The sequence below is a fragment of the Ranitomeya imitator genome, chromosome 2 (assembly GCF_032444005.1).
Source record: "Ranitomeya imitator isolate aRanImi1 chromosome 2, aRanImi1.pri, whole genome shotgun sequence".
Taxonomy (NCBI): domain Eukaryota; kingdom Metazoa; phylum Chordata; class Amphibia; order Anura; family Dendrobatidae; genus Ranitomeya; species Ranitomeya imitator.
In genome coordinates, this window is record NC_091283.1 from 289,438,479 (window position 1) to 289,465,344 (window position 26,866).

Here is a 26,866-nt window from a genome sequence, read left to right on the forward strand (position 1 = left end):
AGCTAACTACAAGAACCATTCAGCCTTATCAGTGCTCCTATGAAAGAATAATTATTAGGGAGGGAAGTGAAGGGGTGCTGTCGTGGCTCTATAAAAGAGCATTACCGGTAAGTAATCTGGTGTTTTCTCCTCACCACGACAGCACCCACTTGAGAGACTTACAGAGATAGTCATTTGGGAGGGATCACCGTGTTAAGAACTAATCTACCGAAGGACAAGTCAGATGAGGAAGACAAGTCCAATCTATAGTGACTATAGAAAGTAGTAGGAGAAGACCAGGTTGCGGCCTTACATATCAGTTCTATTGGAACCTCCACTCTCTCAGCCCAGGAAGAAGACATCGCCCGGGTAGAATGTGCCTTTACAGTCTCAGGAGGGTTCTCTCCTTTTGCTAGATAGGCCAGGCAATCGAATCCCGAATCCATCGAGATAACGTGTTCTTCGTTACACTAGAACCTTTCTTATGGCCCTGGAAGGAAACAAAGAGACCCCTGCTCTTCCTCCAGAGACTAGTCCTATCTAGGTAAGCTATTATGGCCCTTTTAACATCTAATGTATGGTATCTTTCCTCTTCCTGATTTGTGGGGTTACTATAGAAGGAAGAAAGGAAGGAAGATTTCTTGGGATCTGTGGAATTTAGTCCCTACTTTAGGTAAGTAAGAAGGGTCTGTCTTTAAAACAATCCTATCCTGGAATATTGATAGAAAAGTTTAACCCTGAATATCGCCTACTCTTCTGGCTGATACTAAAGCAACAAGAAAAGCTGTCTTAAGAGATACAAATTTTATGTGGGCCGAGTGTATTGGCTCGAATGGTTCTCCTGTTAGGGCCCCTAGGACTAGATTAAGATCCCATGGTGGTATGTGGGGAATTTGGATCGGTTCTGCGCTTTGGCATGCTGAAATGAACCGTGCTACCCATCTGTCTCCCGCAATATTGTGACTATATTGGGTTCCTAGAGCTGAAACCTGCACTTTTAGCGTACTGACTGAAAAGCCTAAGTCACGTCCTTTCTGGAGAAATTCTAAAATAGCCAAAATAGGAATTTCTCTTGACAGAGCTGCTGGGTAGAAAGTTAGAAATTTTTTCCATATTCTTACATATATGGTTGTTGTAGACCTCTTTCTACTGAGTAGAAGAGTATCAATCAATCTCTCTGAAAAACCTCTTAGTTTTAATAGTTGCCTTTTAAACACCAGGCTGTCAACCGTAGGCCCTTCACATGAGGGTGGTTGAAGGGACCCTGAGAGAGAAGGTCCTGAGTCTCTGGGAAAATCCATGGATCTGAGACAGACATGGCTCTGAGGCAGGAAAACCATGGTCTCTTGGGCCAGAATGGCGCTATTAGGATTATGTTCGCTTTGTCCTCCCTTATTTTCCTGATTACAGTCGGATGGAGTATTAATGGAGGAAATGCGCAAGTTAGCCGGAATGTCCATGGAACTTGGAGAGCATCTAGGATATCGGGGTTGTCGGAGAGGAACAATGAAGCAAACTTTTTGACCTGTCTGTTGTCTCTTGTTGCAAAAAGGTATGTCGGGAGTGCCCCTCCTCTTGGCTATCATCATGAAGATACGCCGACTGAGTACCCACTCTCCTTGATGGAGAGTGTGACAGCTGAGGAAATCTGCCTTTGAATTGTCCACTCCTCTGACATGTAGTGCTGATAACGAAAGGAGATGTTTCTCGGTTATAGATAGAATGTCGTTTGATATAGACATGAGAGCTCCTGATCTCGTTCCTCCTTGATGGTTTATATATGCAACAGATGTCATGTTGTCTGATAGTATTCTTGTGTGAGTTCCGTGTAACTGCGGAAGGAATTTACATATGGCATGATAAACTGCTTTTAGTTCCCTTTCATTAGATGAATAATTTGACTCACTAATAGACCATTGGCCTTGAACTATCTGGTCCTCTAGATGTGCTCCCCAACCAGTAGGACTGGCGTCAGTAAAAATTATCTTTGAAGGTTTAATCACCCAAGGGACTCCCCGACCAGATGATCCCGCTCTAACCACCACTAGAGGGACTCTTACGTTTAATGGGAGGTATAAACGACTACTTAAATGGCCTTGTAATTTCCCTTCCTCTTGTAAAATTGTGTACTGTAACCGCCTAGTGTGGAATTGAGCCCATGGAACCACCGGAATGCATGATGTAAAGGAACCTAAAAGGGACATACCATCCCTAAGGGAGATTACAGGGTTATTAATCACAGACTGTACTTTTTTTTATTATTATTGACTGTTTGGATTCTGGAAGGAAACATCACTGACATTTAGCGTCTAGGATAAGACCCAAGAATGTTTGACGGGTTGTTGGAGATAATCTGGATTTTTTCCAGTTAATCAACCATCCCATTTCTTGCAGGGATGAGATTTTATTAGATAGGCACTGTTTACATTGTGAGTGGGGAGTTTCCAACTACCAGAAGGTCATCTAGATATGGAACTATGAGGGTATCTCAATCTTAAAAATGACATCACTTCCGACATTAATTTAGTAAAGACTCAGGGAACTATTTACAGTCCGAAGGGCATGGCTGTGTATTGAAAATGATCTGTTTGCCCATTGATCATGATTGCTACACGCAGATACTGCTGGTATTCAATATAAAATTGGTAGATGATAGTATGCATCTTTTAGGTCGAGGACTGCCATAAAGCACCCCGGGAATAGAAGTTTTACCGTGGACCTGATCGACTCCATCTTGAAGGTTTGGTTTTCCAGAAAGATATTCAGTTTTTTTTAGATTTATTATAGTTCTATATGATCCGTCAGGCTTTGGGATCAAAAATAAAGGGGGCGAAAACCTTGGACTTCCACTAATACTTTTTTGGAAAGGAGATTAATTATTTCCTGTTCCAAAAATTGTTGTTGAGATTGGGACTTTACAGAAGTCAACAGGAATGAGTCCGGAGGGACTCGGACAAATCTTAATTTTAAGCCTGAGGTTATGAGGCTAGTTGCCCAAGAGTTGGAGGTTACTGCACGCCATTGTGGGGTAAAAAAAAGATAATCTACCACCTACTGGTAGATCCATATTAACGCGGTTTGTCTTCCATTTTAAATGGACGTTTCCCGAAAAAAGAGCCTCTTTGTTTGTTATCCTTATTTGCCTAGCGGTCTTAGTTTTTTAAATCCCTTCTCTTATTAAAGATAGGCTTCCGGAAGGCTCTCCTATAGGACGGAAAATAGTTATTAGGGAACCCCTTTTTTCTTTTGCCCGCTTTGGTTAGGATCTCATCTAACTTTGTACCAAAAAGGTACTCACCCTGGCAAGGAAGGCCACATAATTTTGTTTTTGTCTGGGCGTCCCCTTTCCAACTTTTTAGCCACAGGGCCAGACAAGCCGCATTAGTTAGGCCTGCTGATTTGGCAGCCAACCTGATAGAGTCAGCAGATGACTCCGCTAAAAATGCCGTAGCGCCTCTGATTAGGGGTAAAGAAGAGATCAATTTTTCTCTGGATAGACCCCCTTTTAAACCTTCTTCCAGGTCAATAAGCCAGACTAGCATGGACCTTGCAGTGCATGTAGCTGATATAGCCGGTCTAAATGCCCCAGTACATGATTCCCATGCTCGTTTTAACAAAGTATCGGCCTTACGATCCAGTGGGTCTTGTAAGGAACCAGAATCTTCCACAGGAAGCAAGGATTTTTGGGACGTGGATGCAACCGCCGCGTCTACCTTCGGGGCTTTGGCCCAGATAGACATGTGCTCATCCTTAGGCTGGATTCACACTGCGTTGTGTGAACCCGTTTAACGGACTACGTTACACCGTGGCATAATGCGGTGTAACGTAGTCCGTTAACGCCGCCATTGCTTTCAATGGCGAACGCATCGCTAGCGCACGGCCATAATGGGCGTGCGCTAGCGATGTGCCATCATTGAGTGACGGACCAGAGAGGCGGGCCGGCGTTTTCAATATTTACCTGCTCCTCGTTCCGGTGCGGCTCCATCTCCAGCGTCCTCTGGCAGTGACGCTCAGGTCAGAGGGCGCGGTGACGTAGACCGTGCACGCCCTCTGCTGAGCGTCAGTGCTGGAGACGGAGCCACAGGAGGAGCAGGTAAATATTGAAAACGCCGGCGTCCTGAGCGAAGAGAGGTATGTGATTTTTTTTTTTATTGTAGCAACAGCATTATATATTGCACAGCTTTATAAGGAGCATCTATGGGGCCATAATCAACGGTGCAGAGCATTCTATATGGCACAGCTTTATAAGGAGCATCTATGGGGTCATAATGAACGATGCAGAGCATTATATATGGGGCACAGCTTTATATAGAGCATCTATGGGGCAATAATGAACAGTGCAGAGCATTCTATATGGCACAGCTTTATATGGAGCATCTATGGGGTCATAATGAACGGTGCAGAGCATTATATATGGGGCACAGCTTTATATGGAGCATCTATGGGGCAATAATGAACGGTGCAGAGCATTCTATATGGCACAGCTTTATAAGGAGCATCTATGGGGTCATAATGAACGGTGCAGAGCATTATATATGGGGTACAGCTTTATATGGAGCATCTATGGGGCCATAATGAACGGTGCAGAGCATTATATGTGGGGCACAGCTTTATATGAAGCATCTATGGGGCAATAATGAACAGTATGGAGCATTATATGTGGACTTTTATCCACCCTAGAGGAATATAATTTACTATAAAATCTCCGAAAAACTTCTAAAATTCCCCCCCCTGAGTAACCGCTTTATCTTCCTCTGTTCTTATGGAGTATACATGTGAAGAATCCCGTTGCGCAGAAACCACCACCAAGAGCAAATGTCCCACCTTCTCTCCCTCAGAATAAAATATTTCCTTTTGAAAGGCTCTCAACCTATCTGCCCTACGCATATGAAGTTGATCGACCGCTACCTGAGCCGCCCTCATACGAAATTGCACCTCTTTTGTATTCTGAGAGGCCAGTGCCTCTTCCGCCACCCTCAGCTCCCCCATCACTGCATTATCTTGAATTTTAGACTTAGTTTGATGTCTTGAGATGTCCCGGAATAAAATTCCTCTCAGGTACTCCTTCATGGTGTCCCACACTACAAGATTCCCCGCACTCCCTTCATTAATCCTAAAAAACTCCCCGAGTTCAGTTCCCACCTGTTCCATATCCAAATACTGTAGCCAGGAGGGGTGAAATTCCCATCCCAACCCCGCCAGACTACGCTTACCTGTCATTTGTACCGAGACCAGTACTGGGCTATGGTCCGATATTACTTTAGGCCTATACTCCACCTCATGTATGAGTTCACCCCCCCCCCCCCCCCGTTTCCCAAAGCCACATCAATGCGAGATAAAGATCCGTATGTTGTCGAATAACATGAGTAGGCATATGTCCTAGGATTACCCACCCACCACAAATCTATCCATCCTATTTCTCTTAGATAATTTCCAAAGGGAGTAGAGTTCCCTTCACTTCTCAACTCCGCATGTCTACCCTTGTCCCAGTGATCATTAGATATATTGTTCACATCCCCCACTATAAGGAGAGGAACCCCATCCCACCTACCCGTAATTTCCAGAATCTCCTGTATCTTTTTCTTGGAATATGGTGGTGGAATATAAATTGACACAATGCAAATTAACCTATTAAATATCTTGCATACTAAAAACACAAATTGGCCGTCTATCTGTGGTTGCCTCAATCTCTTCAAACTGAACACTAATGTGTATCAAAAAGGACACACCTCTGGCATAATTTGAGAACGTTGAGTGATACGCCTTTCTCACCCATCTCTCCTGTAGAATAGCAACCTTTTCCTTCACTAGGTGAGTTTACTGCAGACATATCACTGAAGGCCTCCGTTTCAGTACATATTGGAAAATGGCTGTTCGTTTAGTAGCATATGCAAGGCCCCTAATATTCCAACTTAGGATTTTAACCTCCCCACCCATTGTAGTTTATAGAAACAATGAATGAGTTCAAGCTCCCTAAGGTCTCAACCCCAACTCCCCCCCTCCCTCCTTCCCCCCCCCCCCCCCCATCTCCAACTGAAATAACTCTCTATCTCTCCCCTCTCTTAAGCCCAACCGCCGAAATTAGTTCTGCTCAATAATAATATCGATATATTATATTATAATTATATTATTGATAATTTTATTAATATTCATTGTATAACTTAATATTGAGCAGAATTAAGAATGCCGACATTCTCTTATATATCGTATGAGCCCCCCCATATGTGGCATGAACCCCACACCGCCTCCCCCATATGCGGCATGAGCCCCACACCGCCTCCCCCATATGTGGAATGAGCCCCACACCGCCTCCCCCATATGCGGCATGAGCCCCACACCGCCTCCCCCATATGCGGCATGAGCCCCACACCACCTCCCCCATATGTGGTGCTACGTGTTACGGAACCACTCAGCACCCAGAATATATTATGTACGGTTATATGTATGTATAATAGGTTCCATGTGAGATGCAGGTCCCTAATGCATCAGCCCACAGGCTGCGCCCCTGGGCAGAGGGGACACGATATTCCCCTTTTGTCCTCCACCCACCTTTGTAATTCCCACAGTAAATATCGTCAGGCTCCGGCCACCTGCAGCTATTGTAATGTATGTCTGGCCTGCCGCTTTTCTATTGGCCTGCCCTCTGTATCTGATATATTCTGTGTCCTGTGAGTAAAGTGTTGTCTGGAAATACGTGGAGAAGCAGTGATCTTTTACATGCGCCCATGTACCCAAGCAACTCCAGTCTGTGTCCTTCATTCAGACTCCAGCCAAAGCAGAGTGAACCTCCTGAAACACGGGGTGGTACTGAAAGAGGTACCCCAGATTGGTAGACCCCGTTACACTGATGGCAGATAGCGGGATATGATATCCCTTCTACAGGAGGAAAGTAACTTATGGTATTTGTTTTCCATTCCTTAAAGAGGACTACATTAAAAGATCTGGTGGAAGCCCGAGGGTTGATCACCAGCAACAAAACAAAAGCGGATTTGATAGCCGCCATCATGGAACACGACAGTGCAGCACCCCCCAATGTGAACGTGGAGGAGACTGAATTCCAGAGGGAGGTAAAGAACAGACTGGTGTTCTATGGCCCAAACCCTGCAGTAGAGATCATACGAGAGGTGATGACAGATGTGCGTACTGATCTGAAGGAAAAGACGGCCGAGCGGACCAGGATAGAGCTAGCCAAGATGGAGATGGCAGGGCGGACCAAAGTGGAGCTGGCCAAGATAGAGATGGCAGAGCAGAGAGTCAGCAAGCAGGGGGAGCTCTGGCCTTCGATCAGGTACCTTCAACAGTAAGCCACAAAAAGATCCAGTATAATATCTTCCGACAGTTGGGGGAGGCAGAGCAAGACATTGATGGCTTTCTGCAGGACTTTGAGCGGCAGTGTGCCCTTCATCAAGTGAAGCCGGAGGAACGGGTTCAGATTCTGGCCAGCAAGCTGACAGGCCGGGCAAAGGACGCCCTCACCAATACCCCTGTATTGGCCACACCCGATCCAACTAAACGTTTCCTTGTTCACACAGACGCTTCTATGTTTGGATTGGGGGCAGTACTGAGCCAAGTCGGGCTGGACGGCCAAGAACACCCGGTAGCTTACCTGAGTTGGAAACTACTGCCCCGTGAAAAGCTATGCGGCCATCGAGAAGGAGTGCCTGGCCGTAGTATGGGCATTCAAAAAGTTGCATCCATATTTGTATGGATGACAGTTTTCCCTCCTATCGGACCATAATCCCCTAGTCTGGCTTAATCGGGTCTCTGGAGACAACACCAGATTGCTGCGGTGGAGTTTAGCCCTACAACCTCTGGACTTCACCATCCACTACAGACCCGGCAAACAAAACGGTAACGCCGATGGACTAAGTCGACAAATGGAACTTGTACCAACCCCATAAACTTCGGTCATCCCCAAACCGATCCGTTAAGGATCAGACTGTGTATGCCGATTGCGTCGCTGAAAAGGGGAGCCGTGTTACGGATTACGGAACCACTCAGCACCCAGAATATATTATGTACGGTTATATGTATGTATAATAGGTTCCATGTGAGATGCATGTCCCTAATGCATCAGCCCACAGGCTGCGCCCCAGGGCAGAGGACACGATATTCCCCTTTTGTCCCCCCCCCCACCTTTCTAATTCCCACAGTAAATATCGGCTTGCTCCAGCCACCTGCGGCTATTTTAATGTATGTCTGGCCTGCCGCTTTTCTATTGGCCTGCCCTCTGTATCTGTGTGATATATTCTGTGTCCTGTGAGTAAAGTGTTGTCAGACTGGAAATACGTGAAGAAGCAGTGATCTTTTATATGCGCCCATGTAACCAAGCAATTCCAGCCAGCGTCCTTCATTCAGACTCCAGCCAAAGCAGAGTGGACCTCCTGAACTCCTGAAACACGGGGTGGTACTGAAAGAGGTACCACAGCTTGGTAGACCCCGTTACATGCGGCATGAGCCCCACGCCGCCTCCCCCATATGCGGCATGAGCCCCACACAGCCTCCCCCATATGCGGCATGAGCCCCACACAGCCTCCCCCATATGCGGCATGAGCCCCACACAGCCTCCCCCATATGCGGCATGAGCCCAACACAGCCTCCCCCATATGCAGCATGAGCCCCACACAGCCTCCCCCAATATGCGGCATGAGCCCCACACCGCCTGCCCCATATGCGGCATGAGCCCCACACCGCCTGCCCCATATGCGGCATGAGCCCCACACCGCCTCCCCCATATGCGGCATGAGCCCCACACAGCCTCTCTATATTACACTGCATGTCGCCCCATAGCCTCCCCATGAGAAGCATGTCGCCTCAACATGCAGCACCATGTGCCGCATGTCTCCCCCCATGTGTGCAGCACCATGTCACACCCCCATAGCCTCCCCATGCCCACCCAAACAACCCATATATGAGAAAAAGTGAAATGTGTCTGGTGTAATCTCTGCAGATGAGTCCTGGCTGGAGAAGTTGTCGCGTCGGTCTGGGACAGATAGAAAAGACGTCAGCTGTAAGTCACCATCTGTAACTGTGCTGTAATCTCCTGTATGTTCTGCAGGGCTGAGATCTATCACTATATGTCACTATATGGCGGTAATATCAGCGCAGGTCTTTGTATAGAGATTATTTTCAGTAACAGTGCGGTCATCTGCTGAGGTTCTCCTACATCCACTACTAGGCGGAGTCACATTACTGTATAACACGGCCGAGGGGTATGGGGTAAAACTCACACAGAACTCGGCCCCGTGTTACTCTATGGGGCAGCGAGGATCTGGGATTGTTAGCGAGACTCGGCTCACTCGCCCCCATACAAGTCTACGGTGTCACCCGAGTGAAGGGGGCGCCACCATAGTGTAATCAGGGTTACCTGGGTATCGGGCCACTCAGAAGGTTCTCCCTGATCCAAACCCACGAGATGACCCCAGTAATGGGGAATCTCCACATCCCTCCACCCGCAGAGCCGCACTCCACATAGAGAATATTGGAGCCTCCAGCACCGACCTCCACACGCAGAGCCGCACTCCACATAGAGAATAATGGAGCCTCCAGCACCGACCTCCACCCGCAGAGCCACACTCCACATAGAGAATAATGGAGCCTCCAGCACCAACCTCCACTCGCAGAGCCGCACTCCACATAGAGAATAATGGAGCCTCCAGCACCGACCTCCACCCGCAGAGCCGCACTCCACAGAGAATAATGGAGCCTCCAACACCGACCTCCAACCGCAGAGCCGCACTCCACATAGAGAATAATGGAGCCTCCAGCACCGACCTCCACCCGCAGAGCCGCACTCCACATAGAGAATAATGGAGCTTCCAGCACCGACCTCCACCCGCAGAGAATAATGGAGCCTCCAACACCGACCTCCACCCGCAGAGCCGCACTCCACATAGAGAATAATGGAGCCTCCAGCACCTACCTCCACCCGCAGAGCCGTACTCCACATGGAGGCTCCATTATTCTCTATGTGGAGTGCGGCTCTGCGGGTGGAGGTCGGTGCTGGAGGCTCCATTATTCTCTATGTGGAGTGCGGCTCTGCGGGTGGAGGTCGGTGCTGGAGGCTCCATTATTCTCTAGCACCGACCTCCACCCGCAGAGCCGCACTCCACATAGAGAATAATGGAGCCTCAAGTACCGACCTCCACCCGCAGAGCCGCACTCCACATAGAGAATAATGGAGCCTCAAGTACCGACCTCCACCGCAGAGCCGCACTCCACATAGAGAATAATGGCGCCTCCAGCACCTACCTCCACCCACAGAGCCGCACTCCACATAGAGAATAATGGAGCCTCCAGCACCGACCTCCACCCGCAGAGCCGCACTCCACATACAGAATAATGGAGCCTCCAGCACCGACCTCCACCCACAGAGCCGCACTCCACATAGAGAATAATGGAGCCTCCAGCACCGACCTCCACCCGCAGAGCCGCACTCCACATACAGAATAATGGAGCCTCCAGTACCGACCTCCACCCGCACTCCACATAGAGAATAATGGAGCCTCCAGCACCGACGTCCATCCAGAGCCACACTCCACATAGAGAATAATGGAGCCTCCAGCACCGACCTCCACCCGCAGAGCCACACTCCACATAGAGAATAATGGAGCCTCCAGCACCGACCTTCACCCGCACTCCACATAGAGAATAATGGAGCCTCCAGCACCGACCTCCATCCAGAGCCGCACCCCACATACAGAATAATGGAGCCTCCAGCACCGACCTCCACCCACAGAGCCGCACGCCACATAGAGAATAATGGAGCCTCCAGTACCGACCTCCACCCGCAGAGCCACACTCCACATAGAGAATAATGGAGCCTCCAGCACCGACCTCCACCCGCAGAGCCGCACTCCACATACAGAATAATGGAGCCTCCAGCACCGACCTCCACCCACAGAGCCGCACTCCACATAGAGAATAATGGAGCCTCCAGCACCGACCTCCACCCGCAGAGCCGCACTCCACATACAGAATAATGGAGCCTCCAGCACCTACCTCCACCCACAGAGCCGCACTCCACATAGAGAATAATGGAGCCTCCAGCACCGACCTCCACCCGCAGAGCCGCACTCCACATACAGAATAATGGAGCCTCCAGCACCGACCTCCACCCACAGAGCCGCACGCCACATAGAGAATAATGGAGCCTCCAGTACCGACCTCCACCCGCACTCCACATAGAGAATAATGGAGCCTCCAGCACCGACGTCCATCCAGAGCCACACTCCACATAGAGAATAATGGAGCCTCCAGCACCGACCTTCACCCGCACTCCACATAGAGAATAATGGAGCCTCCAGCACCGACCTCCATCCAGAGCCGCACCCCACATACAGAATAATGGAGCCTCCAGCACCGACCTCCACCCACAGAGCCGCACTCCACATAGAGAATAATGGAGCCTCCAGCACCGACCTCCACCCGCAGAGCCGCACTCCACATAGAGAATAATGGAACCTCCAGCACCGATCTCCACCCGCGGAGCCGCACTCCACATAGAGAATAATGGAGCCTCCAGCACCGACCTCCACCCGCGGAGCCGCACTCCACATAGAGAATAATGGAACCTCCAGCACCGATCTCCACCCGCAGAGCCGCACTCCACATAGAGAATAATGGAGCCTCCAGCACCGACCTCCACCCGCGGAGCCGCACTCCACATATATGGCTGCTCTGTGCACACAGGACCTGTGATGAGGTCACATAAGGGGAGGAGTCAGGGGTCACATGATCAGAGGCCTCAGGTATGCAGGACTCTGCTGTGCTGGTTGTCATGGTGCTGGATGAGGGGATGTTTGTGTTTGTCAAGGAGGGGTTTATAGTGTGGATGTAGCAAAGCTGTGTGTACAAGGTGTATGTAGCGGAGCCGTGTGTGCACAAGGTGTACGGAGCGGAGCCGTGTGTGTACAGAGTGGAGCCGTATGTGTACGAGTTGTATGGAACGGAGCCGCGTGTGCACGAGGTGTATGGAGCGGAGCCGTGTGTGTACAAGGTGTATGGAGCGGAGCCGCGTGTGTACGAGGTGTATGGAGCGGAGCCGTGTGTGTACGAGGTGGATGGAGCGGAGCCGTGTGTGTACAAGGTGTATGGAGCGGAGCCGCGTGTGTACAAGGTGTATGGAGCGGAGCCGTGTGTGTACGAGGTGGATGGAGCGGAGCCGTGTGTGTACAAGGTGGATGGAGCGGAGCCGTGTGTGTACAAGGTGTACAGAAGTCATTGAGCTGGAGGTTGGATTGCTGCTAAAGGGGAAATAAATCTCTTTAAATCTTCAGCTTAGCGAGTGTGACCGGAGCGTAAGTGTGAACAGCGGTAAGTGTGACTTGTGATTCAGTGACTTTGGATTCAGGAAGTTTCCACGGGAGGAATTACTGAATTGCTGTCTGTATTTCATTAATACTTTGTATTTATTTTTATTTAACGTTTCTGTCTGGTGCAATCCCTATTAGGAAATGTGCTCCACTATTGTTAATGCCATCCAGTGCCAATCTTGCCACATGTATGCAATCCTTGATCACTCGGTCGAGGGTGCATACTGCTGTGCGAGATGTGAGCACGTTGTGCATTTGGAAGCCCAGATTCTGAATCTAAATGTGCAGCTGGCAACACTGAGATCCATAGACAATATAGAAAGGAGTCTTCTGCTCACTGAGCAGACGCTCAATGGGATAGATGAGGGGGATGGTGGGATCGAGCTGCAGGAAAGTGAGGCAGCAAGCTTGGTGACTGTTAGAAGGCCGGGTAGAGAGAAGAGTGCCAGGGAGGCTAGTCCTGATCTGGCACACCCCAATATGTTTGCTACGTTGGCAGATGAGGGGGTGCCCGTACAGGGGTAGCACTGCTGCAGCCAGGCATGTCCTCTGAAAGCCGGAGGAGTGACTGCTCCAGTAAGGAGGGAAATAGGAGAGCAGGGTGTAATATCCACACGGTGTAAGGAATTTAAGAGAGAGTAAGCTTTAACTGTAGTTTATTCTTCTAATTTCCTCCAGCACACAGCATAACAGCAGCATAACATTTTCCTCCTCAGGCCAGAACTGAAACTGAAACTACTCTCAACTCCCGCCCTCGCTTTCTTAAAGAGACAGATCTAATTCTTATACATTACATCATCCCCTTTTTTTTTTTTTTTTTTTATATATATATATATACAGTGGGGCAAAAAAGTATTTAGTCAGTCAATAGTGCAAGTTCCACCACTTAAAAAGATGAGAGGCATCTGTAATTTACATCATAGGTAGACCTCAACTATGTGAGACAAACTGAGAAAAAAAAATCCAGAAAATCACATTGTCTGTTTTTTTAACATTTTATTTGCATGTTATGGTGGAAAATAAGTATTTGGTCAGAAACAAACAATCAAGATTTCTGGCTCTCACAGACCTGTAACTTCTTCTTTAAGAGTCTCCTCTTTCCTCCACTCATTACCTGTAGTAATGGCACCTGTTTAAACTTGTTATCAGTATAAAAAGACACCTGTGCACACCCTCAAACAGTCTGACTCCAAACTCCACTATGGTGAAGACCAAAGAGCTGTCAAAGGACACCAGAAACAAAATTGTAGCCCTGCACCAGGCTGGGAAGACTGAATCTGCAATAGCCAACCAGCTTGGAGTGAAGAAATCAACAGTGGGAGCAATAATTAGAAAATGGAAGACATACAAGACCACTGATAATCTCCCTCGATCTGGGGCTCCACGCAAAATCCCACCCCGTGGGGTCAGAATGATCACAAGAACGGTGAGCAAAAATCCCAGAACCACGCGGGGGGACCTAGTGAAAGAACTGCAGAGAGCTGGGACCAATGTAACAAGGCCTACCATAAGTAACACACTACGCCACCATGGACTCAGATCCTGCAGTGCCAGACGTGTCCCACTGCTTAAGCCAGTACATGTCCGGGCCCGTCTGAAGTTTGCTAGAGAGCATTTGGATGATCCAGAGGAGTTTTGGGAGAATGTCCTATGGTCTGATGAAACCAAACTGGAACTGTTTGGTAGAAACACAACTTGTCGTGTTTGGAGGAAAAAGAATACTGAGTTGCATCCATCAAACACCATATCTACTGTAAAGCATGGTGGTGGAAACATCATGCTTTGGGGCTGTTTCTCTGCAAAGGGGCCAGGACGACTGATCCGGATACATGAAAGAATGAATGGGGCCATGTATCGTGAGATTTTGAGTGCAAACCTCCTTCCATCAGCAAGGGCATTGAAGATGAAACGTGGCTGGGTCTTCCAACATGACAATGATCCAAAGCACACCGCCAGGGCAATGAAGGAGTGGCTTCGTAAGAAGCATTTCAAGGTCCTGGAGTGGCCTAGCCAGTCTCCAGATCTCAACCCTATAGAAAACCTTTGCAGGGAGTTGAAAGTCCATGTTGCCAAGCGAAAAGCCAAAAACATCACTGCTCTAGAGGAGATCTGCATGGAGGAATGGGCCAACATACCAACAACAGTGTGTGGCAACCTTGTGAAGACTTACAGAAAACGTTTGACCTCTGTCATTGCCAACAAAGGATATATTACAAAGTATTGAGATGAAATTTTGTTTCTGACCAAATACTTATTTTCCACCATAATATGCAAATAAAATGTTAAAAAAACAGACAATGTGATTTTCTGGATTTTTTTTTCTCAGTTTGTCTACCATAGTTGAGGTCTACCTATGATGTAAATTACAGACGCCTTTCATCTTTTTAAGTGGTGGAACTTGCACTATTGCTGACTGACTAAATACTTTTTTGCCCCACTGTATATTAGCAACCTAAAACAAATATTGACAATGTAACAACACAAAAATGTCCAAGAAAAACCATATGTCTGTATTGTCTTATTCCCCTTTTTTTTAAACTATATCTCTTCAATAAGTCTCGATGGAGCCCTTCTTTCCCGTGTAGGGTAATGTCTGCGTTCATTGGCGGTGTCCAGTGCTGACGGATCAGTCACCTCTTGTTGGTCCTCTCCACCGTCGGGTATCAAATCTTCCACTGGTGGGAGTTCATTACCATTGTTCTGCGGTATGATTTTAAAATGTGAGGAATTTCGAGTGATGGAGTGTCCGTCTCGCTCAGCCGTGACCATACTGCCTTTTCTCTCAGTAACATTATATTTTGCAGGACTATATACAGCTGAGGTTTTGTTGGTTGATTTTTGACGCACAACAACCATATCACCTCTTTTGATGGCACATGGCTGTGCCCGTCGCCTTCTGTCTGCATAATGTTTCATGGCTTGCTTGTTAAAGAAATCCGTTGATCGCACTGAAGAGTCATTTGGTAAGGGATGACTGGTCACATCAGGGATCCGTGTACGAAGAGTTCTGCTGAACATTAGATGAGATGGCGCAGCATTAATGGTGGAATGTGGCGTGTTGCGGTAATTGCGCAGGAATTTGTATAGTGACTGTTTAAGTGGGGTGTGCTCCAGGCTAGCTGCCTTGATTCGTTTCCCCATGGTGCGCATGAAACGTTCTACGATTCCATTAGGTTGCGGCCAGCAAGGTGTGATTTTTCTGTGGCCGAACCCCAAGTATTCAGAAAACTGTGCAAACACATGTCCATTGAATGGAGGTCCATTATCTGTTTTGACCACTCTTGGAATACCAGATGCAGAGAATATGTCGTCCAGTTCTGGTATGACACTATTAGCAGACGTTGAAGAGATGAATGAAATGACAGGGTATCTAGAATATTCATGAATTGTTACTAGAATGTATTGGCCATTTGGTAATGGTCCATATATGTCGACTGCCACTTCCTCCCATACAGCAGTGGGTAACGGAGACATTTGTAATGGCTCTAGAGTTGATGATGGAGTAATTAATTGACAAGTGGAGCAATGTCCAATCTTCTCTTCCACCAATTTATCCATATTTGGGAACCACACTTTTTCTCTGAGTAACTTTTTTGTGCCAACAATTCCTAGATGACCTTCGTGTGCTATCTGTATGACTAGGTTGCGCAAGGCCTTAGGTACAACCAGTTTGGTACCACGAAGGATGAGTTGATCTTCAGTGACTGATAATTCCTCACGTACATTTGAAAATAGTTTTAACTCTTTCAGATCAATCCCATCTTCAGGAAATTTTTTCTTTTGAATTTCATGCCACCTTCTATTTTGAATAATTTGTATTAAGGCACAGAGTGTCTTGTCACTTGTTGTCGTATTCACAAACTGATCAACAGAAAGTGCTTTTGGCACGGCGTGAGCTGCAACAAAGTGGATGTATTCTTCAATGGAGGAATGCACAGGTAAATCATCATTCGTGGGATGTCTTGAGAGATAATCAGCCGGATTGCTGTATTTTCCAGGTTTGTGAACAATTTTGTAATTATAGTCCTGTAGACGTAGACCCCATCGTTCAATCCGTGCTGGCATTTTAGCTCGGGGATTTCCAAAAATTGTAAGGAGAGCTTGATGATCTGTGACAATGGTGAAGGGAGCGCCATAGAGAAATAAGTTAAAGTGTTCACATCCCCAGACGACTGCCAAGCTTTCTTTTTCAGGTTGTGAATACTTTCTTTCAGTGCTTGTTAAGCTTTTACTTGCATAAGAAATGATGTGGGGACTTTGATTGTCATCCTTGTATTGTGCTAAAATTGCACCCAGTCCCACGGGACTAGCATCCACAATCAGTTCGGTTCGAAGAGCTGGATCAAAATAGGCCATGGTGGTTGTTGAGCAGAGTTCCTTTTTGATTGTTTCAAAAAAGAGGCCTGACAGTCTTGGGACCATTGAAAAACGCAATTTTGTTTCGTAAGTTCCCTTAATAGAGTGCTGATTGTCGAAAAATTTGGAATATATCTAGCACAGTAACTTGCCATTCCAAGAAAAGAGCGCACTTCACTGGCATCCTGTGGAATTGAAGCTGCTCTGATGGATTCCACTTTCTTGGGATCAGGTCGTACTCCTTCCGCCGAGAAAATGTGACCATAAAACTCCAATGAATTTTTATCAAATTCGCATTTTTCTTTGTTTAAAGTGAGTCCAGCAGAGAGCAGACATTCAAAGATAGCATATAGAGCACGATTATGTTCAGTTTGAGTTTTCCAAAAAACCAGTATGTCATCACTGTAATTAAAGGCATTTGGAATATGTTGAATGACGCTCCTTATCGTATCTTGAAAAATTTCTGCTGCTGAGCAGACCCCAAACGTCAATCTTTTGTATCTTCTGAGACCCACATGGGTGGAAAATGTTGTTAAGTATCTGGATTCTGGACTCAATTCTAATTGATGATAGCCCTTATTGAGGTCGAGCTTTGAAAAAACAGTTGCTCCATTTAATAAATTAATAATGTCATCAATTGTGGGTGAGATGTGTCTTTCCCTTTGAATAGCAGTGTTGGGCAGGCGCATGTCAACACACAGTCTTACCTGCTCTGGAGTCTTTGGTTTTGGAACTACCACAAGTGGAGAGACCCACGGAGTGGGACCAGAAACAGTTTCAATGACATCATCATCCATGAGTAATTGGAGTTCCTTTTCTACCTTCTTTCTCAGGTGAAATGGAATACGCCTGTGAGCCTGGGCTACTGGACGGACACTGTCATCCACATGAAGATGCACTTGAGAGTCCTTTAATTTTCCTAATCCACTAAATAGGGAGGGAAAACTATTCACCATGGCTTGTACATCCAGGTCCGCAGGGTCGGTTATGGTATGAACAATCTGGATGAGTCCTAGCTTCAAGGCAGTGTGATAGCTGAGAAGACAGCCTCCGGATCCTTGTAATGTGTGAAAAGTGGTTTTCTGCCTATTTTCTTTATAGCTAAGTTCAGCATCAAATTGTCCCATTGTAACTAGAGGTGTTTTAGATCCATATGGAAAGATTTTAGTATGCACTTGCTGTAAGACTGGCTTTGTTTTCAACTGTTCATAAGTATTGCTGTCTATGATATCCACCGAAGCTCCTGTATCTATTGTAAAGGTGATATCCGTGTTGCAGATGGTGAGTGTAATACATGGAGCCTGCACTGAGCCAGTGACAGAAGTTGTGAACACATAGTTCTCAGCCACAGACATTTCTTCTATATCCTGATTTACCATTTTTATATTTGCAGGCTTTGTAATTGACAGAGGAGACTTGTTGGGCGCTGATTTGCAGACAACTGCAAAATGGTTCCCTTTTCCACATTTACTGCAAGTTTGTCCTATAGCTGGACATTTGTTCATGTGGTGAGGGAAATCTTGTCCACATCTATAACATTTCTTCTGTTGCGGGGCCTGCTTGCCTTGTGCACTGTTATGTTTGAGATTATGCACATGTAAATTATCCCCACTCTCCATTGCACTTGCCTGATTATCTGCTATCTCTATAGCACGGGCCATCTTGAGTAAATCGTGCAGAGAGAGATCCTGCTGCAGAGCTTTACGCCTTATGGTATTAGACGAGCAGGTGACAATTACTTGAGTTAGGATTTCATCATCTACGTCAGTAAATGCACACCCATGTGCTAGTTCTTTTAGCCGGGTGACATAGGTGTCTATGGATTCTTCTGGAAGCTGCTTAGCAATCCTGAACTTGTATCTTTCATATCTGATGTTTTGTTTAGGGTTGAAGTAGTCAGTGAGAGCTTTGGAGCATTTGCTGTACGTGTCTGTCTCCGCTGCTGGTAATGTGCTATATATGTCATAGACTTCTGTGCCCGCACAATGCAGGAACACGGCTTTTTTTCTGTTCTCCTCTTTTATATCTATTGCTTCCAGGAAATTCTCAAATCGATTTAACCATTTTCTCCAGTTATGAGAGAGATTAGTGACATCAGTCATATCAAACTGTGGGAACATGTGCAAGTATTCAGCCATGATGGAGTCTCTCAGTGGCGCTGGCGTGTGAAGCAGTAAAGCAGGGGTCAGTACTCACAGAAGCAGGTGATTCTATCCGATCCTCGTCGCCAGTTGTAATATCCACACGGTGTAAGGAATTTAAGAGAGAGTAAGCTTTAACTGTAGTTTATTCTTCTAATTTCCTCCAGCACACAGCATAACAGCAGCATAACATTTTCCTCCTCAGGCCAGAACTGAAACTGAAACTGAAACTACTCTCAACTCCCGCCCTCGCTTTCTTAAAGAGACAGATCCAATTCTTATACATTACACAGGGTAGGCCAGACAGGTGCTGGTAGTGGGGGACTCAATTATAAGGAGAACAGATAGAGCAATCCGTCACAAAGACAGGGATCGTTGGACGGTGTGCTGCCTACCTGGCATTCGAGTCCGACACATCGCTGATCAGGTTGACCGATTACTTGGAGGGGCTGGTGAGGACCCAGTGGTCACTGTGCACATTGACACAAATGATAAAGTTAGAGGTAGGTGGAAGGTCCTTAAAGCAAGGACCTCCAAGGTGGTATTCTCGGAAATACTGACTGTACCACCTGCCACGCCAGAGGCAAAGGGAAATTAAGGAGATAAATAAGTGACTCGGGAATTAGTGTAGGAACGAGGGGTTTGGGTTCCTGCAGACCTGGGCCAACTTCTAAGTTGACTACAGGTTCTATGCTAGGGATGGGCTCAGTGGCGTAGCTACCAGGGGGGCAGAGGGGACCATCGCCCCGGGCTCGGTGCTCAGAGCGGGCCCACCTGAAGCTACGCAACTGTAACCATGCGTCGATACATTTACATCGATCTCCCTGCTCTGCCACTATGGGGCCCCTGAACAGGCAGGGAGGGGTCCATTGCCAGCAGTGGGCCCCCTGCCCATCACCGCAAGCTCAGTTGTTTCGGCATTTAGCTAATACAGCTGACCACATTGATGATGGAAGGAGAGCTGCGCTCCTTGTGCCATCATCTCCCTGTCAGTGTCTGACATCGCCGACACTGACAGCAGACGCAATTACGTCAGTACCCGGCGCAGGAACAAGGAGGAAGAGAGGTTAGTATTTATTTACAGTTTTTTTTATGGGGGCTGCCTTATACTACAGGGTCTGTCTATGGAGGTGATCCTTATGCTACTCGGTCTGCCTATGGGGGTGCTGCCTTATACTACAGGGTCTGCCTATGGGGTGCTGCCTTATACTACAGGGTCTGCCTATGGGGTGCTGCCTTATACTACAGGGTCTGCCTATGGGGTGCTGCCTTATACTACAGGGTCTGCCTATGGGGTGCTGCCTTATACTACAGGGTCTGCCTATGGGGTGCTGCCTTTTACTACAGGGTCTGCCTATGGGGTGCTGCCTTTTACTACAGGGTCTGCCTATGGGGTGCTGCCTTACACTACATAGTCTGCCTATGGGGGCTGCCTTGTGCTATAGAGTCTGCCTGTGGTGGTGCATTATTCAATATAGTCTGCCTATGGGGAGTGCATTATACTATATTTAGGACGATCTGGTTCATTATACTATATGGAGGCTATCTAGGGGGCCATCGTACAGTGTGGGGATTACAGTGAAAGGGCCATCATACAGTGTTGGAGCCATCAAACAGTTTGGGGGCTTCTAACGGGTCAGTATACTGTGTAGTTGGTACTATATAGTGAGGGGGTATTATACTGTGTATAAGAGCATCATACTGTGTATAAGGAAGCTGTACAGGGAGGAGTCTCAAGACATTATTAAATGTAAAGTGGGTACTTATTTTTATAGGGGAACTCAGGTTACTGTGACTAGCAAAGGGGCATACAGGGCATTATTTCTTTCTAGGGGAAAAAATGTGGGCACTGTTTTCTAGGGCACTTGCACCTGGCATTACTATATTACAGAGGGGTGCTTTATAATTTAGAAGGCACAGAGAACCACACAGTAGGTGCAGTAATAGGGACACATATGGCAGCAGCAGCTCAGTATTGGGATATCGGCAGGATGAGGAGGTTGTGCAGGTTGGAGATAGATGGTGATGAGGCTGGAACATGAGAAGTGAACTGTGTCTTTGTTGTATTCTCTGCAGCCGAGTCGTGGCTGGAAGAAGTTGTCATGTCAATCTGGGCCAGATGGAAAAGATGGGAAAAATGAACAATTCCATCAGAAAGAATGTCAGCGTTAAGTCATTATCTGTAACTGTGCTGTGATCTCTTATATGTTCTGTAGGACTGGTATCTACCGCTGACTGTTGTGAATTCGGCTTTTGGGCTCCCTCCGGTGGTTGTAGAGGGTAATGCAGTTGTGACTGGACTGCAGGATTGGACAGGTGTGTCTACTGATTGCAAAACTGACTGGGGTATATAGCCTTGCTGGACTCTTTAGTCCCTGCCAGTGGTCCATTGTTATTGAAGGATTCACTTCCCTGCTGGTCTCTCCAGTTTGCTGTGCTTTTCTACAAAGATAAGTCCTGGCTTTGTTTTTGCTGTCCACCTGCTGTGGACCTTAAAGTTTTGTGCATATTCATGTTTTTGTCTTGTTCAGCTTTGTCTGTGAAGGATTTTTTGCAGCCAAGCTGTGTCTCTGGAGATGCAGATATACCCCCTATGTCTTTAGTCAGATGTGGGGATTCGTATTTTCTGTGGTGGATATTTTCTAGTGTTTTTTATACTGACCGCATAGTACTCTGTTCTATTCTTTCTTTTTAGCTAGTATGGCTTCCTATGCTAAATTCTGATTTCATTTCTGCGTATGTTATTTCCCTCTCCTCTCACCGTCAATATTTGTGGGGGGCTATCTATCCTTTGGGGATTTTCTCTGAGGCAAGATAGGTTTCCTGTTTCTGTCTTTAGGGGAAGTTAGATCTTAGGCTGTGCCGAGGGGTCTAGGGAGTGTCAGGTACCCCCCACAGCTACTTTTAGTTGCGCTGCTAGGTTCAGGGTTTGCGGTCAGTACAGGGACCACCTTCTCCAGAGTCCGTCTCATGCTGCTCCTAGGCCACCATATCATAACAACTGACCATATGGCGGTAATATCCATGTTGGTCTTTATATAGAGATTATCTTTAGTACTAGAGCGGTCATCTGCTGAGGTTCTCTATTATTAGGGTGCATCACCCAGTTGCAATCAATTTTACCTGGTTAGGGGCCCACTCAGAGTTTTGTCCCCCCCCCCGGACCAAAACCCTAGCTACGCCTCTGGATGGGCTGCACCTCAATGGGGAGGAAAATGATAATTACCTACGGGTAATTTGATTTTCCAGAACCATGACAGCGCCGCACGTGAGAGATGGCATCCGCCCCCAGGAACAGGAAACCTGTAGCAGAGATATAAGAATGGGGCGGCCCCTCTCTCCTCAGTTTGTTTTCAGAGTATGGAAGATGACCGCTTTGTTAGTACACAGTTATGTATCATATTTACATTTGTATAATCTTTCGTTAGCTTCTGTCTACACACATGTTTTGCATATATACATTTACTTATATATAATAAGTTTTTTTTTTTTTTTTGTGAATCACACAACCATCACCAAGATAGGGCGGGAATTAATGCGGCGCTGTCATGGTTCTGGAAAATCAAATTACCTGTAAGTAATTATCATTTTTCCCTTCACCATGACAGCGCCGCACGTGAGAGGAAGAAATAGAAGATTCCTAGGGTGGGACGATAGCAGACAACACCTTTCTCCCAAAAGACAAGTCTGATTGACCCAAGTCTAACCTATAATGTCGGAAGAAGGTAGAGGGTGATGACCATACTGCCGCTTTACAAATCTGTTCTATCGAGGCGTTAGCCCTTTCCGCCCAGGAAGTGGCTATAGCACGCGTGGAGTGAGCCGTAACACCCTGTGGGGGAACTTGACCAGAAAAAGAATACGAAAGTGAAATAGCCGTACGCAACCACCGTGCAATAGTTGCCTTTGAGGCCTTTTTTCCCCTGTTTGTCCCCTGAAAGGTGACAAAAAGGGCCGATGACTGACGCCAAGATTTTGTGGCCTCTAAGTATTGAAGGAGGCAGCGTCTGACATCGAGACAATGTCCCCCTGGGATTTTGGTTGGGAACAAAAAGAGGGCAGAATAATTTCCTGGTCTCTATGAAATTTAGAATTGACCTTCGGAAGAAAGGCAGGGTCGGTTTTAATAACTACTTTGTCATCATGGAAAGTAGTGTAAGGAGGGTTCACCGACATAGCTTGTAACTCACAAGTACGGCGGGCAGACGTTAAGGCAACTAGGAGAACCGTTTTTAGAGTCAAGGATTTTATTAATATAGAATCAAGAGGTTCAAAGGGGGAAACGGTTAGAGCCTTTAAAACTAAATTTAAATCCCAGGGAGCTACCTTAGGTATTAATTTTGAGGGTCTGGAAGTAAAGGACGCTCGAATGAACCTATAGACCCAAGGGTGGTCAGCAAGTTTATGATCAAACAGTGCACCAAGGGCAGAGACTTGCACCTTTAAGGTGCTAGTAGACAGACCTTTTTCCAACCCTTTTTGGAGAAATTCAAGAATTTCCTTTACCGGGACCTGTTGACCAGAGTTAGACAACTGTCGCCCCGAGAAATCTAGGAATTTTTGCCAGATTTTCTGGTATTTGTCTGAGGTGACCTTTTTCCTGCTAGCGAGCAATGTGGTCACCAAAGGGCTTGAGAATCCTTTTGCTAACAGAAGTCCCCTTTCAAGTTCCAGGCGGTGAGATGCAACCTGTGAACTTGGGGATGTTGAACTGGCCCTTGGTATAGGAGATCCGGGGCATCCGGAAAGATCCACGGGTCCGAGATTGACATGCGCCTGAGCCACGTGAACCATGCTCTTTTCGGCCAAAAGGGAGCTATGAGGATCACTCGTGCTTTGTCTTCCCGAATTTTCCTGAGGACTGTCGGGATTAATGGTATTGGGGGAATGCATATGCTAGATGGAAGTTCCACCGATATAGGAACGCGTCTACCCCCTCCGGGTGTTCTCTTGGGTTCAGAGAATAGAACCTCTTCACCTTCCGATTTTGTTTTGTGGCGAACAGGTCTATGTCTGGAACGCCCCAGCTGGCACATATTTTCCCAAATACTCGCTGGTTCAGGGACCACTCCCCCTGATGTAACGTGTGACGGCTTAAGTAGTCGGCTACTTGATTCTCTGATCCTTTCAAGTATGTTCCGGTTAGTGAAAGAAGGTTGTTTTCGGCCCATATAAAAAGTTATTTGGCCTCTGCCATAAGGAATGTTGATCTTGTGCCCCCTTGGCGGTTTATATAAGCTATCGTTGTGTTGTTGTCGGACAACACCACCACATGTCTTCCCAGAATCCTTTTCCCTATATGAAGAAGTGCTAGCCTTACTGCAGACAATTCCTTCAGATTGGAGGACGCTGTTGTCATTGGGCTCCCCCATTGACCATGTAGGACCTGATCTTCTAAGTGTGCCCCCCAACCCCACGGACTCGCATCGGTAGTAAGGACTACTGGATCTCGTACTGACCATGGCACTGCGTTGGTTAGATTTTCTGTTTTCAGCCACCATTCTAGTGAGTTTTGAACCTTTGGTGATAGAAGAATCTTCCGATTCAGATTGTATGGATTTCTTTCTTGTTCGGCTAGTATCTGCCATTGTAACTCTCGTGTGTGGCTTTGTGCCCATCGCGTTGCTGGAATTGTTGCCGTTAGGACTCCTAAGAGTGACATTGCATTCCTCAGAGAGATAGTCTGTTGTAGTTGGAATGACTGTACTCTCTGCTGAATAGATTGAACTTTCCTCTGTGGGAGGACACACTCCTGCTTGACTGAATCTAACACGATTCCGAGGAATTCTTGAGTTTGAGCTGGGACAAGCCTTGATTTTTTCAGGTTTATCATCCATCCTAAACTGGTCAGCACCTCCAGTACTCTTACGGCCGCTTTTTCGCTACTTTCTTTGTTTTTTGCTATTATCAAAAAATCGTCCAAATAGGGTACCAACATTATGTCTTCTTTTCTGACGAAAGATGCTACTTCGGAAATAATTTTTGTGAATATACGGGGCGCTATGGCTACCCCAAAAGGAAGACATTGATATTGTAGATGGACAGGGGTTTTCCCCAGATTTACCACTAATCTTAGATATTGTTGGTGTTGGACAGCGATTGGCACATGGTAGTAAGCGTCTGTAAGATCGATCACCACCATGTAACAGTTTGGGTCGAGTACTTTTACTGCAATCTTTAAAGTTTCCATCTTGAATTTGTCTATTTGAATGTAATGGTTTAGGGCCTTTAGGTTGAATATTACTCTCAGCGAGCCGTCTGGTTTTGGTGTTAGAAATAAAGTGCTGTAGAACCCTTTCCCTATCTCTTGATGGGGTACTTCTACCAACACCTCTTTTTGCATGAGGAGATAAATTTCTCTTTCTAATATGGCCTGATTTTTTCCCGCCACCTGGGTCATTTTTACACGATTTGGTGGGAGGTTGGAGAACTTGAACCTCAGACCCTCTGACAATAAATTTGTTATCCATTGAGAAGCCGGCAGCGCTGCCCAGTGATGGACAAACCGCCGGAGTCTTCCCCCCACCGGAATGCTGGCGTCACTGACTTTTGGGATCAGGCTTGGGGGGAGGTTTGTTAAAAAGGAATCCCCTTTCCTTTCGCTCTCTCCAGGGTCTGCCTCGACTAGACCTGTCATCTGATCGGCCGCGGGTCCCTCTATATCCACCACGAAAGGACGAACGAGAGGTATCCCATCGGCGCCTGGGAAAGGAAGGAGGTGGAAACCGCTTCTTTTTGTCCGACGCTTTCTCAAGGATCTCGTCTAGAGCTTTTCCAAAAAGGTATTGCCCTTCACAGGGTACTCCACAGAGTTTGACCTTTGATTGGAAGTCAGCCGTCCAATTTTTCAGCCATAATGTTCTCCTTCCTGAATTGGATAACGCACACACACGTGCGGCACTTCTAACCGAATCTATCGAGGCGTCTGCTAGGAATCTTGCGGCGCCTTGCAGAGAGGGCAATGCTTCCAGAAGCCTCTCTCTCGGGCATTTGTTTTTGATTTGGTCACTTAACTCCTCTAACCACTTGACCATAGCACGTGCCGTGCAAGTGGCAGCAACCCCGGGTTTAAATGACCATGTCGCCTTCCCAAGCCGACTTTAGAAAAGCATCTGCTTTTTTGTCGAGGGGGTCCCTTAGGGCTCCCATGTCTTCAAATGGTAACGCAACCCCTTTAGAGGTGCTAGCGATGGCTGCATCTAGTTTAGGAGCCTTATCCCACTTTTCACAGACTTCCTCATCAAAGGGGTATTTGCGTTTTAATGCCTGAGGGACGGACATCTTTTTATTAGGCTTTTCCACTCACGTTTTATTAATTTGATTATGTTATCATGGAAGGGAAAAAACTTTCGCTTCTTCTCCTCCAAGTTGCTAAACATGGTGTCTTGGATTGTCCGTGGTTCTCTAGGGGTCTCTACCCCCATAGTCGTTCTGACAAGTTTGAGCAGCTTCCCAATGTCCTCCGACTGAAAACATGGGTGGCCATACTCCTCATCTGAGGAGTCTAAATCTGAGGCATCAGAGGGGGTTAAGGCTCCCGGCTCATCCCCTGAATCTATGTCCGACCCTTGTTCACTTGTTGGGGGGGGGGGGGGGTCTCCTTTGTGTGATGTTTCAACTGTTCTTTAACTGTAGATTTAACTTCCTCCCGTATAATTGTTTTAATGTTTTGTAATAGGGAAGAAGATTTCTCCGCAACTGTTCTGTCGATACAGGGCTGGCAGATCTTTTTGCTGTATAGCCTAGGGAGTTTTTCTTTACATAGTGGACAGACCCTATTCTTTTGCTTGGAGGTGGCTTTCCCTTCCTATAAAACATAGTGCACAGGGTATCAGTGTGTGTGTAGCTTGCCTTACAAAGGCACTCACCCCTCCAGGACCCTGGGTACCGCTGCAGCTTGAGTGTCTTCCGACATTCTGGGCGCAGGCATCAGCAGCTCCGGATCTACCGCTGGTTCGGTCATCTTTATCTGAAGAGCAGGACCAGCGACTCCTCTTTGCTGCTGTATCTTATAGAGGAGCGGTGTGCGCGCCACTGGATCAGCTTCCGCCCGGAAGTGTCCAGCACACCGGCTCC

At 47.0% G+C, this 26,866-nt stretch overlaps 1 protein-coding gene across 6 annotated transcripts in view; it reads right to left on the minus strand.

The window, feature by feature from the left end:
* LOC138663234 (oocyte zinc finger protein XlCOF22-like) overlaps positions 1-26,866 on the minus strand; it is a 233,026-nt gene that overhangs the window by 16,568 nt on the left and 189,592 nt on the right. Inside the window, exon 1 of one of the 6 annotated variants that reach the window (XM_069749398.1) lies at positions 293-3,772. The exons of the other annotated variants lie outside the window; for them this stretch is intronic. The gene's annotated coding sequence lies outside the window, so the exon portion shown is untranslated. Of the gene's footprint in view, positions 1-292; positions 3,773-26,866 lie in introns of those variants that run through there. 6 annotated transcript variants of the gene reach the window in all.